The 16,122-nt window shown below is 43.7% G+C and overlaps 1 long non-coding RNA gene across 1 annotated transcript in view; it reads left to right on the top strand.

The window, feature by feature from the left end:
* LOC127488503 (uncharacterized) overlaps nucleotides 1-16,122 on the top strand; it is a 38,312-nt gene that overhangs the window by 15,803 nt on the left and 6,387 nt on the right. The window contains exon 2 of the long non-coding RNA XR_011382903.1: nucleotides 14,742-14,860. This is a non-coding gene — a long non-coding RNA (uncharacterized lncRNA). The remainder of the gene's footprint in view (nucleotides 1-14,741; nucleotides 14,861-16,122) is intronic.

A 16,122-nucleotide genomic window follows, 5' to 3' on the forward strand; every position in this document is an offset into this window, starting at 1 on the left:
CAAAGTGGAAGTTCTCTCTTCCCTTCAGAGAAAAGTACCTCTTTCTTTAATGACCACCTCTTTGCACTGGGGTCTCACCCACTGAGGTCCTTCATGTAGGACATTTTTTTTTGCCATAGTTTCTTGGCTTTCCATGCCTGAAATTCTCACATCATTTTTTCTAGATCTGAGAAGAATTCCCTTGGTATTTTTATTGGGATCACATTGCATCTGTAAATTTCTTTCAGTAGTATGGACATTTTGATGATAACAATTCTTCCAATCTACATTTTTTGGTCTTCTATTCTTTCTTTAATGTTTTGTAATTTTCATTGTAGAGATCTTTCCTGTCCTTGGTTAAATTTATTACAAGGTATTTAAGCTTTTTTTGGTAGTTATTGTGAATGGGACTGATCTTCCAAGTTCTCTCTTAGTTATGACATTGTGCACACAAAGGCTGTTTATTTTTGTGTGTTGCTTTTTAAAAAAGATTTATTTTATTTATTTGAAAGAGTTACAGAGAGAGGTAGAGACAGAGAGAGAGGTCTTCCATCCACTGGTTCACTCCCCAATTGGACGCAGTGGCTGGAGCTGTGCTGATCCGAAGCCAGGAGCCAGGAGCTTCTTCCAGGCCCGCCATGTGGGTGCAGGGGCCCAAGGACTTGAGCCATCTTCTGCTTTTCCAGGCCATAGATGAGAGCTGGATTGGAAAAGGAGCAGCCTGGACTAGAACCGGCACCCACATGGGATGATGGTGCTTTAGGCCAGGGCTTCAACCCACTGTGCCACAACACCGGCCCCTGTGTATTGCTTTTATTTCCTGCAACTTTGTTGAATTCTCTTGTGAGTTCCAGTAGTCTCTCGGTGGAATCTTTTGGTTCCTCTATATTGAGAATTATGTCATCTGCAAACAGGGATAATTTGTCTTCCTGCTTTCCTATTTGTATCCCCTTGATTTTCTATTTCTTGCCTAAAGGCTCTGGCTAAAACTCCCAGAATTATACTGAATAGCAATGGAGAAAGTGGGCTTCTGTGTCTGGTTCTGGATCTCAGTGGAAATGCTTTCAACTTTTCCCCATTCAATATGATGCGGACAGTGGGTTTGTCATATATTGCTTTGATTGTGTTAAGGAATGTTCTTTCTGTACCCAATTAGTTTAAGCTTTTTTTTTAATCATGAAAGAATGTTGCATTTTATCAAGTGCTTTCTCTGCATCTATTGAGATAATCACATGGTTTTTATTCTTTAGTTAATATATCACATTTATATATTTGCATATGTTGAGCTGCCCCTCCATACCAGGGATAAATCTCAGTTGGTCTAGGTGAATGATCTTTCTGATGTGTTATTGCATTTGATTGACTAGTATTTTGTTGAGGATTATTGTGTCTATGTTCATCAGGGAAATTGGTCTGTAGTTCTTTCTCTGTTGTATCTTTTTCAGAAAGAGTTTGGTAGGATTCCCTTCCTTTTAATTGTTTTGAGTAGTTTGAGTAGAATTGAAATTAGTTCTTCTTTAAAAGTCTGGTAGAACTCAGCAGTGAAGCCTCCCAGTCCTAGGCTTTTTCTTTGTTGGAGGGTCTTTATTGCTGATTCAATCTGTGTCTTGGTTATTGGTATGTTAGGTTTTTTATGTCTTCATGACTTAATTTTGGTAGATTGTGACCAGGAATCTATCCATTTCTTCTAGATTTTTCCAATTTGTTGGCAAATAGTAATTGTCATGTAGTAGTTGTCATGTAGTAATTCCTAGTGATTCTTTCTAGTTCTGTGCTTTTTTTAAAAAAGATTTATTTTATTTGGAAGGAAGAATTATAGAGAGGCAGAGGAGGTGGAAAAGAGAGAGGAGAGGGAGAGAGATGTCTTCCGTGGCCAGAAAGGCCAGAGCTGAGCTGATCCAGAGCAAGGAGCTTCTCCTGGTTCTCTCACGTGGGTGCAGGGGCCCAAGGACTTGGGCCATCTTCCACTTCTTTCTCAGGCCATAGCAGAGAGCTGGATCTTAAGTGGAGCAGCTGGGACTTGAACTGGCACCCACATGGATGCTGGCACTGCAGGCAGCGGATTTACTCACTGTGCCACAGTGCCAGCCCCCTGTGGTATGTTTTTACATCTCCTTTTTCATTTCTGATTTTGGGACTTCGCCATTTTTTTTTTGTTAGTTGGGTCAATGGTGTATCAATTTTTTGTTTACTTTTTTTCAAAAAAACAACTCTTCATTCACTCATCTTTTGTATCTTTTTTTGGCTTCAATTTTGTTCATTTCTTCTCTAATTTTAATTGTTTCTTTCCTCCTGCTAATTTTGAGTTTGGTTTTTCTTGTTTTTTTTGTATGACCTTGATATACACTGAAAGATAATTTAGTTGATGCCTTTCCAGTTTCTTGATTGTAGGCACTGGTTGCTATAAACTTCACACTTAACACTGCTTTTGCTATATCCCTTAAGTTTTGATATGTTGTATTTTGTTTCTTCATTTATTTCCAGGAATATTTTTTGATTTCTCTTTTGATTTTTCCTATGACCCATTGTTCATTCAGGGGTTTGTTGTTCAGTCTCCATGTGCTTGCATATTTTCTAAAGATTCTTAAGTGGTTAATTTCCAGTTTTGTTCCATTGTGGTCAGAAAAGATATGCTATGATTTCAGTTTTTTTGAATGTGCTGATACTTGATTTATGGCTTAGCAGATTGTCTATGCTAGAGAAAGTTCCATGCACTGATGAAAAGAATGTGTATTCTTCTGTAGGATGAAATGTTCTATAGATATTAGTCCATTTGGTCCATAGTGTAGATTATCTCTGTTGATTCTTTGTTGATTTTCTGTTTAGTTGATCTGTCCATTAATGAAAGTGGGGTATTGCAGTCCCCTATTATTAATGTATTGGGGTCTATGTCACCTTTAGATTCATTAACATGTATTTTTTTTAACTTTTATTTAATGAATATAAATTTCCAAAGTATGGCTTATGGATTACAATGGCTCCCCCCCCCATATCGTCTCTCCCACCCGCATCCCTCCCCTTTCCCACTCCCTCTCCCCTTCCATTCACATGAGGATTCATTTTCGATTCTCTTTATATACAGAAGATCAGTTTAGCATACATTCAGTAGAGATTTCAACAGTTTGCTCCCACACAAACATAAAGTGAAAAATAATAGATGATTTTTTAAATGATGATGAAATCAGATCAGACCTATTGTCATGTTTAATCCCAGTGAGAGTCAAGTTGGGAATTGATAATTTCTTCTTTTTTTTTTTTTTTACAGATCAGTTTAGTATACATTAAGTAAAGATTTCAACAGTTTGCACCCCCATAGAAACACAAAGCGAAATATACTGTTTGAGTACTCATTATAGCATTAAGTCTCAATGTACAGCACATTAAGGACAGAGATCCTACATGAGGAGTAAGTGCACAGTGACTCCTGTTGTTGACTTTACAAATTGACACTCCTGTTTATGGCATCAGTAATCTCCCTATGCACCAGTCATGATTTCCAAGGCTATGGAAGCCTTTTGAGTTCATCGACTCTTATCTTGTTAGACAAGGTCATATTCAAAGTGGAGGTTCTCTCCTCCCTTCAGAGAAAGGTACCTCCTTCTTTGAAGACCTGTTCTTTCCACTGGGATCTCACTCACAGAGATCTTTCATTTAGGGTGGTGTGTTTTTTTTTTTTTTTTTTTTTTTTTTTTTTTTTTTTTTTTTTGCCAGAGTGTCTTGGCTTTCCATGCCTGAAATACTCTCATGGGCTTTTCAGCCAGATCCGAATGCCTTTAGGGCTGATTCTGAGGCCAGAGTGCTGTTTAGGACATCCACCATTCTATGAGTCTGCTGAGTATCTCGCTTCCCATGTTGGATCACTCTCCCCTTTATTTATTCTATCAGTTAGTATTAGCAGGTACTAGACTTGTTTATGTGCTTCCTTTGTCTCTTAGTCCTTTCATTATGATCAATTGTGAACTGAAATTGATCACTTGGACTGGTGAGATGGCATTGGTACATGCCACCTTGATGGGATTAAATTGGAGTCCCCTGGTATGTTTCTAACTCTACCATTTGGGGCAAGTCAGCTTGAGCATGTCCAAAATTGTACATCTCTTCCCTCTCTTATTCCTACTCTTATGTTTAACAGGGATCACATTTCAGTTAATTTTCAACACTTAAGAATAACTGTGTGATAATTACAGAATTAAACCAGTCATATTAAGTAGAACAGACAAAAATACTACTAAGAGGGATAATGTATTAAGTTGTTCATTAACAGGGCTATGTTGATCAAGTCACCGTTTCTCATAGTGTCCATTTCACTTCAGGAGGTTTCCTTTTTGGTGTTCAGTCAGTTGTCACTGATCAGGGAGAACATATGGTATTTGTCCCTTTGGGACTGGCTTATTTCACTCAGCATAATGTGTTCCAGATTCCTCCATTTTGTTGCAAATGACTGGATTTCGTTGTTTCTTACTGCGGTATAGTATTCTAAAGAGTACATATCCCATAATTTCTTTATCCAGTCTACCGGTGATGGGCATTTAGGTTGGTTCCAGGTCTTAGCTATTGTGAATTGAGCTGCAATAAACATTAGGGTGCAGACCGCTTTTTTGTTTGCAAATTTAAATTCCTTTGGGTAAATTCCAAGGAGTGAGATGGCTGGGTCAAACGGTAGGGTTATCTTCAGGTTTCTGAGGAATCTCCAGACTGACTTCCATAGTGGCTTGACCAGTTTGCATTCCCACCAACAGTGGGTTAGTGTCCCTTTTTCCCCACATCCTCACCAGCATCTGTTGTTGGTAGATTTCTGCATGTGAGCCATTCTAACCGTGGTGAGGTGAAACCTCATTGTGCTTTTGATTTGCATTTCCCTGATTGCTGGTGATCTTGAACATTTTTTCATGTGCCTGTTGGCCATTTGGATTTCCTCTTTTGAAAAATGTCTATTGAGGTCCTTGGCCCATCTCTTAAGTGGGTTGTTTGTTTTGTTGTTGTGGAGTTTCTTGATCTCTTTGTAGATTCTGGTTATTAACCCTTTATCTGTTGCATAGTTTGCAAATATTTTTTCCCATTCTGTCGGTTGTCTCTTCACTCTCCTGACTGTTTCTTTTGCAGTACAGAAACTTCTCAATTTGATGCAATCCCAATAGTTGATTTTGGCTTTGACTGCCTGTGCCTCCCGGGTCTTTTCCAGAAATTCTTTGCCTGTGCCAATATCTTGAAGGGTTTCTCCAATGTTCTCTAGTAACTTGATGGTGTCAGGATGTAGATTTAGGTCTTTAATCCATGTTGAGTGGATTTTTGTGTAAGGTGTAAGGTAGGGGTCTTGCTTCATGATTCTGCATGTGGAAATCCAGTTTTCCCAGCACCATTTATTGAATAGACTGTCCTTGCTCCAGGAATTAGTTTTAGATTCTTGATCAAATATAAGTTGGCTGTAGATGTTTGGGTTGATTTCTGGTGTTTCAATTCTGTTCCATTGGTCTATCCACCTGTTTCTGTACCAGTACCATGCTGTTTTGATTACAACTGCCCTATAGTATGTCCTGAAATCTGGTATTGTGATGCCTCCAGCTTTGTTTTTGTTGTACAAGATTGCTTTAGCTATTCGAGGTCTCTTGTGCCTCCATATAAATTTCAGCACCATTTTTTCCAGATCTGAGAAGAAGGTCTTCGGTATCTTGATTGGTATTGCATTGAATCTATAAATTGCTTTTGGGAGAATGGACATTTTGATGATATTGATTCTTCCAATCCATGAGCATGGAAGATTTTTCCATTTCTTGGTATCCTCCTCTATTTCTTTCTTTAAGGTTTTGTAATTCTCATCGTAGAGATCTTTAACGTCCTTGGTTAAGTTTATTCCAAGGTATTTGATTGTTTTTGTAGCTATTGTGAATGGGATTGATCTTAGAAGTTCTTCCTCAGCCATGGCATTGTCTGTGTATACAAAGGCTGTTGATTTTTGTGCATTGATTTTATACCCTGCTACTTTGCCAAAATCTTCTATGAGTTCCAATAGTCTCTTAGTAGAGTTCTTTGGGTCCCCTAAATAAAGAATCATGTCATCTGCAAAGTGGGATAGTTTGAGTTCTTCCTTCCCAATTTGTATCCCTTTAATTTCTTTTTCTTGCCTAATAGCTCTGGCTAGAACCTCCAGAACTATATTGAATAGCATTGGTGAGAGTGGGCATCCCTGTCTGGTCCCAGATCTCAGTGGAAATGCTTCCAACTTTTCCCCATTCAATAGGATGTTGGCTGTGGGTTTTTCATAGATTGCTTTGATTGTATTGAGGAATGTTCCTTCCAAACCCAGTTTGCTTAGAGTTTTCATCATGAACGGGTGTTGTATTTTATCAAATGCTTTCTCGGCATCTATTGAGATAATCATATGGTTTTTCTTCTGCAGTCTGTTAATGTGGTGTATCACATTGATTGTCTTGCGCACATTAAACCATCCCTGCATACCAGGGATAAATCCCACTTGGTCTGGGTGGATGATCTTTCTGATGTGTTGTTGCATTCTATTGGCGAGAATTTTATTGAGGATTTTTGCATCTATGTTCATCAGGGATATTGGTCTGTAATTCTCTTTCAGTGCTGCATCTTTTTCCAGCTTAGGAATTAAGGTGATGCTGGCTTCATAGAAAGAATTTGGGAGGATTCCCTCTTCTTCGATTGTTCTGAATAGTTTGAGAAGAATTGGAGTTAGTTCTTCTTTAAATGTCTGGTAGAATTCAGCAGTGAATCCATCTGGTCCTGGGCTTTTCTTTGTTGGGAGGGCCTTTATTACTGTTTCAATTTCTGTCTCAGTTATGGGTCTGTTTAGGTTTTCGATGTCTTCCTGGTTCAATTTAGGTAGGTTGCATGTGTCCAGGAATCTATCCATTTCTGATAGGTTTCCCTGTTTGCTGGCATACAAGTCCTTGTAGTAATTTCTGATGATTCTTTTTATTTCTGTGGTGTCTGTTGTTACATTTCCTTTTTCATCTCTGATTTTATTGATTTGGGTCTTTTCTCTTCTTTTTTTAGTTAGTTGGGCCAATGGGGTGTCAATTTTGTTTATTTTTTCAAAAAACCAGCTCCTCGTTTCGCTGATTTTTTGTAATGTTTTTCTTGATTCAATCCTGTTGATTTCTTCTCTGATTTTAATTATTTCTCTTCTCCTACTAGATTTGGGTCTGGTTTGCTGTAGGTTTTCTAGATCGTTGAGGTGAATTGAAAGCTCATCTATTTGGTGCCTTTCCAATTTCTTGGAAATTTATTTATTTATTTATTTATTTGAAAGGCAGAATTAGAGATAAAGTGGTGGGGTGGGGGTTGGGTCTTTTATCCACCAGTCACTCCCCAGATGGTTGCAATGGCCAGAGCTGTGCTGATCTGAAGCCAGAAGCTTTTTTTCTTTTTCCAAATCATATCTTATTTATATAAAAAGGGCGTATTTAGCAAAAGACACACTGAGAAAAAGAGTGGCTATGGCCTATGAGACCAGGAGGAGATGCCAGGCCTTCAGGGGAGGTGGCAGCCGGGGGCAAGGAGAAAAGCTGAGAGAATCGGCAGTGGGGTCCTTGCTGGTGGCCGGTCATGTTGGGAGAGCTCTCAGTGACTCTGCTGTTCCCGCAGGGAAAGGGGGCCCAGGGCAGTGCTGCCGGCTGCAGTGAGAGCTGCCCCCTGGCCCCTGGTGGGCACCCACCGGGTCTTCCATGTGGGTGCAGGGGCCCAAGGACTTGGTCCATCTTCTCCTGCTTTCCTAGGCCACAGCAGAGAGCTGGATCAGAAGTGGAGCAGCCAGGACTTGAACCTGCTCCCATATGGGAAGCTGGTGCCACAGGTGGAGGCTTAGCCCAGTATGCCACAGCACCATCCCCTTCATTTTCACATTCTAATATTGAAGTGCTGTTGTGTTCCTTTCGGGGAGTCATATTATCTTCCTTGTTCTTATTTCTGTTTGTATTTTTTAGGCATTTGTGGAAACACTTCAAGGTTCTCTACTTGGATGGCTTTTATCTTTGAACCATACCTCTGTGGCTTAGTGCAGTGTCTGTTCCTTCAGTGGATATCCAGAAGCATGTTCTTGGAGGGGCCTTGGAGCTCTGATCAGTGCTCACATGTGGGGTGAGAGTCCAGGGTAACACCCAATTGGGTGTGGTAAATCTCTCCTGTCAGCAGGGGGAAGGTATGATCAAATCTGTTGGCATGATCACAGCCTCACCTCCTCTCTTCTGAGGTGATCAGTGCCCAGGGTTAGCCGTCGGTGGCTCGCTCTTTCTCATGTACATGTATCACACAGAAGATCTGTGCCATCCTCAGTGTGGGCATAGCACCCTCTGCAGTGACCCACCCCAGGCTATCAGGGAGCTCTGAGCCAGACACAATGATTGCCCAGAGACTCAGCCACACCCCACTCCCTATTGTGCAGTCACAGAATTCCCACAGTCACAGTGTTCAGGGGACCCACTCTGCCCCATGTTCCTTCCCCATCCATGGAGAGAGCAGAGGCATTCCTAGAGCCAGTTGCCTGTGGGTGCTGTACCTCGGCAGTTTGAGCCTTGGAGCCTGTGATAAGGTGGGAGGGATGGGAGAGCCTCACAGTCCTAAGTGGGTGCCCAACCCCCTGCCAGTCCTCCAGGCCAGACTCAAAGTCAGCAGGAAATGTGGATTTTCCCCTCTGATAACATCCCCTAGTTGCACAGGTGAGAGCCGCTGCAGCCTCTAGTGGTGTTAAGATGGCACTTTCTCCCCTGCTGGTCACTGGGCACCCTTGTGGGGGGATGGGGAGAAACCAATATGCTTTTCTTTCACGGTGCTCTGCTAGGACTCCAGACCAGACTTAAAGCCAGGTTCTCCCTCAGGCAATATCACCAGATACCACCAGATCACGAATCTGCCGTAGTCTGCCCTCACCTCACTCTCCAAAGCTGGTGTTTCCTCCAGCCCCCCGCTGCGTGAGTCGCAGGTGGTGTAGTTGCTTGCTGCCATTTGTACTGTCCACGCTGCTCCATGGTGTCTGTTCTTATGCATAATTTCCACTGCAAAGCTCTCTGCAACTCTCCCCTTGGAATGTACTTCTTCCATTTTTCTTTGGTTATCTTTCAAAATCGGCACATCTTTCCCCAATCAGCCTTCTTGGAATCCTCCCAATAATTTTTTTTTCTTTTTTTTTTGACAGGCAGAGTTAGAAAGGTCTTCCTTCTGTTGGTTTACCCCCCAAAATGGCCACTACAGCCAGCGTGCTGTGGCTGGCGCACTGCGCCGATTTGAAGCCAGGAGCCAGGTGCTTCTTCCTGGTCTCCCATGCGGGTGCAGGACCCAAGCACTTGGGCCATCCTCCACTGCTTTCCCAGGCCACAGCAGAGAGCTGGACTGGAAGAGGAGCAACCAGGACAGAATCTGGTGCCCCAACTGGGACTAGAACCCAGGGTGCCGGCGCCTGCAGGCGGAGGATTAGCCAAGTTTTTTTTTTTTTTTTTTTCTGACAGGCAGAGTGGACAGTGAGAGATAGAGACAGAGAGAAAGGTCTTCCTTTGCCGTTGGTTCACCCTCCAATGACCGCCATGGCCGGTGCACTGCGGCCGGCGCACTGCGCTGATCCGATGGCATGGCAGGAGCCAGGTACTTCTCCTTGTCTCCTATGGGGTGCAGGGCCCAAGGACTCGGGCCATCCTCCACTGCACTCCCGGGCCACAGCAGAGAGCTGGCCTGGAAGAGGGGCAACCGGGACAGAATCCCGTGCCCTGACCGGGACTAGAACCTGGTGTGCTGGTGCTGCTAGGTGGAGGATTAGCCTAGTGAGCCGCGGCGCCGGCTGGATTAGCCATGTTGAGCTGCGGCACTGGCCCCAATAAATTTCTTTCTAAAAGCGTGTTGAATAATATGGGAGGGTAGGAAACTCAAAAATGTTCTTAAACTTTGAGATGTGAGAATGAGAGCATGAGTGTGAGCTCCTGTGTGCTAATTCCCTCCCCAAATGTCCACAAATGCCAGGGCTGGACTGGGGCTACAGAATGAACAAAGAGGCAGAATCACAACCCAGGTCTCCCATGTGGGTGGCAGGAACCCAACTACTTGAGCCATCACTGCTGCCTCCCAGGGTCTGCATTAATAGGGAGCTGGAGTCAGGAGCAGAGCTAGGCATTTGTATGTGGAATGTGAGCATCTTCACTGCTAGGCTAAATGCCTGCTTTAAGAAAATTCTTTTTTCTTCAGATGGGGAAAAATATTTTGAAATAAAATTTCAGGAATTTTATTTCAAATTTTCTTCTGCCCCCTTTTCTCTTTCCAGATTGCTGTTGTGTGTATACTAGTATGCTTGATGGTATCTGACAAATCAAACTTCTGGTCACTTTTTTCTGCTTCCCAGAAAAGGTAATCTCAATGACCTATCTTTTTTTTTTTTTTGGTAGAGTTACAGACAGTGAAAGAGAGACAGACACACAGACAAAGGTCTTCCTTCCGTTGGTTCACTCCCCAAATGGCCGCTATGGCCAGCGCTGCACTGATCCGAAGCCAGGAGCCAGATGCTTCCTCCTGGTCTCAAATGCGGGTGCAGGGGCCCAAGCACTTGGGACATCCTCCACTGCCTTCCCGGGCCACAGCAGAGAGCTGGACTGGAAGAGGAGCAACCTAGACTAGAACCCGGCACTCATATGGGATGTTGGCACCACAGGTGGAGGATTAACCAAGTGAGCTATGGCGCCGGCCCCTCAATGACTTTTTTTTTTGACAGGCAGAGTGGACAGTGAGAGAGAGAGAGAAAGGTCTTCCTTTGCTGTTGGTTCACCCTCCAATGGCCACCGCGGCCAGCACATTGTGCTGATCTGAAGCCAGGAGCCAGGTGCTTCTCCTGGTCTCCCATGTGGGTGCAGGGCCCAAGGACTCGGGCCATCCTCCACTGCACTCCCGGGCCACAGCAGAGAGCTGGCCTGGAAGAGGGGCAACCGGGACAGAATCCGGCGCCCCGACCGGGACTAGAACCCGGTGTGCTGGTGCCACAGGCGAAGGATTAGCCTAGTGAGCCACGGTGCTGGCCTCAATGACCTATCTTTAAAAAATTTATTTGAAAGGCAGACAGACAAGGGGATCTCCCATCTGCTCATTCACTCTCCAACTACCTGCAACAGCTAGGTCGGGGCCAGGTCAAACCCAGGAGCCATGAACTCAGGCTGAATCTCCCATGTGGGTGGCAGGGACCCAACTACTTGAGCCATCACTGCTGCCTCCCAGGGTGCATTAGCAGGAACCTGGAATTGGGAGTGGAGAGTGGACTCAAACCCTGACACACCAATAGGGTGCAGGCTTCTCAAGCACCATTTTATTTTTATTTATTTTTTGACAGGCAGAGTGGACAGTGAGAGAGAGAGACAGAGAGAAAGGTCTTCCTTTGCCGTTGGTTTACCCTCCAATGGCCGCCGCGGTTGGCGCACTGCGGCTGGTGCACCGCGCTGATCCGATGGCAGGAGCCAGGTGCTTCTCCTGGTCTCCCATGGGGTGCAGGGCCCAAGGACTTGGGCCATCCTCCACTGCACTCCCTGGCCACAGCAGAGAGCTGGCCTGGAAGAGGGGCAACCAGGACAGAATCCGGCGCCCCGACCGGGACTAGAACCCGGTGTGCCGGCGCCGCAAGGTGGAGGATTAGCCTAGTAAGCCGCGGCGCCGGCTTCATTTTATTTTTCTTTTTAAAAATATTTATTTATTTATTTGAAAGAGTTACAAAGAGAGCTAGAGACAGAGTGAGAGAGGCCTTCCATCTGTTGGTTCACTCCCCAAGTGGCCGCAACAGCCAGAGCTGAGCTGATCCAAAGCCAGGAGCCAGGAGCTTCTTCCAGGTTTCCCATGCGGTGCAGGGGCCCAAGCACTTGGGCCATCTTCCACTGCTTTCCCAGGCCATAGCAGAGAGCTGGATCAGAATTAGAGCATCCGGGGGCCGGTGCTGCGGCTCACTAGGTTAATCCTCCGCCTGTGGCACCAGCACCCCAGGTTCTCTGCTGTGCCCCGGGAGTACAGTGGAGGATGGCCCAGGTCCTTGGGCCCTGTACCTGCATGGGAGACCAGGAGGAAGCACCTGGCTTCTGGCTTTGGATCGGCACAGCATGCTGGCTGCAGCGGCCACTTGGGGGATGGACCAACGGCAAGAGGAAGACCTTTCTAACTCTGCCTGTCAAAAAAAAAAAAAAATAGAGCATCTGGGACTCGAACCGGTGCCCATATGGGATGCCCATGGAGCAGGCCAGGGTTTTAACCCGCTGTGCCACAGCACCAGCCCCTCAAGCACCATTTTATTTTTTTTAATGGTTTTTATTTAATGAATACAAATTTTCATATGTACAGCTTTTAGGGATATAGTGTTTCTTCCCCCCATACTGCCCTCCCACCTGCACTCCCATCCCACCTCCCACTCCCTCTTCCATTCCATTAAGATTCATTTTTAATTGACTTTATATACAGAAGACCAATTCTTTACTAAATAGAGATTTCAACTATTTGCACCCACACAGACAAAGTATAAAGTACAATTTGAAAACAGGTCTTACCATTAATTATCATAGTTCAACCCATTAAGGATGGAGGTCAAGCTTGGGGAGCAAGTGCACAGTGACTCCTGTTGATTTAAAAATTGACACTCTTATTTATGACGTCAGTGATCACATAGCCTTGACATGAGCTGCTAAGGCTATGGAAGCCTTTTGCGTTCACAAACTCCACCAGTTTTTAGACAAGGCCATATGCAAAGTGGAAGTTCTCTCCTCCCTTCAGTGTAAAGTACATCCTTCTTTGATGGCCACTTCTTTCCACTGGGGTCTCATTCAGATTCTTCATGCAGAGCCATTTTTGCCACTATGTCTTGGCTTTCCATGCCTGAAATTCTCTCATGGTGTTTTCAGTCAGGCTTTAGAGGCGGATTCTGAGGTCAGAGTGCTGTTTAGGGTGTTTGTCATTCTATGAATCTGCTGTGTGGACTGCTTCCCATGTTGGAACATTCTCTCTTTTGTAATTCCATCTTTTGTTATTACCAGCACTTGGTCTTATTTATGTGATCCCTTTGACTGATGGTCCTATGTATATGATCAATTCCATACTTAATATGATCACTTTATCATATAAGATGGGATTAGTGCCACCCAGCTAAATGGGATTTGGAGTCCTATGGCAAGTTTTTAGCTTCACCCTTTGGGGGTAGGTCTGTGGGAATGTGTGCTCATCTGTACAGTTCCTCCCTCTCTCATTCCCACTGGGATCTATTTTCGATTGACTTAACATAGAATTAATCATAGATGTATTAAGTAAGGAGTTCAGCCAATGGTATTAAGTAGAGAGAAAAAAAATAAAAAAATAAAGTGAACTAAGAAAGTGTTCCTTAACAGTCAAGACAAGGGTCAAACACCATTTTAAATGTTGTACCAAATGCCTCCCCTGGACGAGTGTAGAATACTTGTTGATGAAATCTAGTCCTCTAAAGTGGATAGAGAAAATGGTCTAAAAAGAAACAGGACAGTTTCAGGATTGAACTATTCTGTGGGTCAACAGTCATCCAAGATCCAGACTCTCTGGTTTTCTACTTTATTCCAGGATATCTGTAGTTGCAAGATGGCTACAATAGCTACTGGCATCATGTTTGTCTCATTATGAAATGTTCCACTTTGTCTTAAAGTCCATTTATCAGATATTAATATACTTATACCAGCTTCCTTAAGAAGTGCATGGCAATTTTTTTTTATCATTTTAAGTGCCTCTGGAAACAACATTTTACACAATGATCTGTTGATTATCCAAGTCTTTCATTTGGGATTCTTTGCTCATTGATAATTTAATTATAGGTATGTTTGGGTTTAAAGCCACCATTTTGGTAATTGTTTATAGTTTCCTCCATCCATCTTGTTTTCTTTTGGATTAATCAAGTACTTTTTATTATTCGGTTTTCAAATTCTGGAGGTTTTTTCTTAATTTTTATTTATTTGACAGATTTAGACAGTGAGAGAGAGACAGAGAGAAAGGTCTTCCTTCCATTGGTTCACACCCCAAATGGCCGCCACGGCTAGTGTGTTGCGCACCGATCCGAAGCCAGGAGCTCCCTCCTGGTCTCCCATGCGGGTGCAGGTGCCCAAGCACTTGGGCCATTTCTGCTGCTTTCCCAGGCCATGAGCAGCCAGAACATGGACTGGTACCCATTTGGCATGCTGATGCCAAAGGCATAGGCTTAATTAACCTACTATGCCACAGCGTCAGCCCCTCTTTTTAAAAAATATGTATTTATTTATTTGAAAGTCAGATTTGGAGAGACAAAGATCTTCCATTCACTGGGCCAGGCCAAAGGCAGGAGCTTCATCCAGGTCTCCCACATGGGTGGCAGGGGTCCAAATACTTGGGCCATCAGCAGGGAGCTGGGTCAGAAGTGGAGCGGGGACGTGCTGGCATTGCAGGTGACAGCTTTTCCTGCTGTGCCATAAGGTTGGCCCCTGTGGGTCTATTTCTGTTGGCTCTTTTTTCCTCTTGATGGTCGGCAACATTGTTCTGCTGCTTCACAGTCATGTAATATAAACAACTTACGTGGCTATTATGTATAAAAGAATCATCAAAGTGGAAAGGTATTTTCACCTGGATGTGTGCTCCTTTTCCTTCCTCTGTCAAACAGTGCAGATGAGAGGTTCACAACTTTGATGCAATCAGGGGTTGAGATGAGACAATTAGGTTTTTTTTTTTGGGGGGGGTGGGGGGATTCTTTTTAATTCACCTCTGGTTTCAGACATCTTGAGAGATCTTTCCTATGTCTATTCCAGGAAGCAGTCTGGCAAGACACTGGAATCAAAACACTCCAAGACCACAGGAACTCTCCAGTTTTTCCAGCTTAGTGCCCAGCTTCCCCTGCTGCTGCACACTAAGCAAAACCACTGCCAGGGTAAGTAGCACTGGCGAGGGAGACCAGTGGTTAACAAGCTTTCAGATTCCAAGGTCACCAGCCCTCAGGGCCAGTTACTGCCTCACTGGTGCCTCTGCACTTCAGTCAGGTTCCTCTGCCCGCAGCAGACCTTGTTCTCCACCAACCTAGGAATGCTCCAGGGCCAAGAGGCCGCGCCCTGCACTCATATTTAATTCCTGTACCCTCTCCACAGATGTCCACTATCTGTGAAGATGTTACACTCTTCAGTTTGTGTTTTTCTAGTTGCTGCAGTGGATTCTGGAGTCTCCCTGTAGTCACTGCCTTTTTTTTTTTTAATCTGTTAAGATTTACTTATTTACAGAGAGGGAGAGAGCGTGTCCATCCTCTGGTCCTTTCCCCAGATGGCTACAGTGGCCAAGGTTGAGCCAAGAGCTTCATCCAGGTCTCCCATGAGGGTGGCAGAAGCCTGAGTACTTGGGCCATCTTCTGTTGCCTTTCCCAGGCCATTAGCAGAGATCTGGATCAGAAGTGGAGCAGCCAAGACATGAACCGGCACCCAGATTGGATGGCTGTATCGCAGGTGGCAGCTAAGTTGTACTTCAAAAAGGGGGAAATGAAATCAATGCTACATTTTGGTGGGAAAAAAAAGCATTTCCTATGAACTTTTTCAAGACCCCATGTACAACTTGGATTGGAACTTTTTGAATCTAAATCTTTCAACTAATGTCTACAGTTCTTTAAAATTTACCAAGACAGACAATATTGAAAACCTTTTAAAGTCTTATATAAGTTGATTTGTAGCTATTATAAATGATAGTGACATAAAATTATTTCTATTCATGATAAATTACAGATTGACCTTTATTAAGATAAAAAATTTGTATCTAGCAATTTTACTAAGTGTTTCCATTAATTGTAATAATTTCTATATAGGTCCTTTCAAATTTTCCATTTAGGTAATCATGTCACAAACAGTAACAGAGTTAGGTCTTAAGTGAATACTTATTATTTTAATGTAAAACCAACTTTGCATTGCTGGGTAAACTTAAGTTGGACAGAATGGATTCTAAAGAAGTTGGTTATTTTTTCTAAAATATTTATTTATGTGAAAGAGACAGATAGAAATCTCCCCCACCTGCTGGTTCACTTCCCCAGTGGCCACAACAGTCAGGTCTGGGCTAGGCTGAAGCCAGGAACTCCATCCTGCTCTCCCACATGTGTGGCAGGATCTTAAGAACTTGGACCATCTTCTGCATTCCCAGGTGCACTAGCAGGAAGCT

This window comes from Oryctolagus cuniculus, chromosome 16 (assembly GCF_964237555.1).
Source record: "Oryctolagus cuniculus chromosome 16, mOryCun1.1, whole genome shotgun sequence".
Taxonomy (NCBI): domain Eukaryota; kingdom Metazoa; phylum Chordata; class Mammalia; order Lagomorpha; family Leporidae; genus Oryctolagus; species Oryctolagus cuniculus.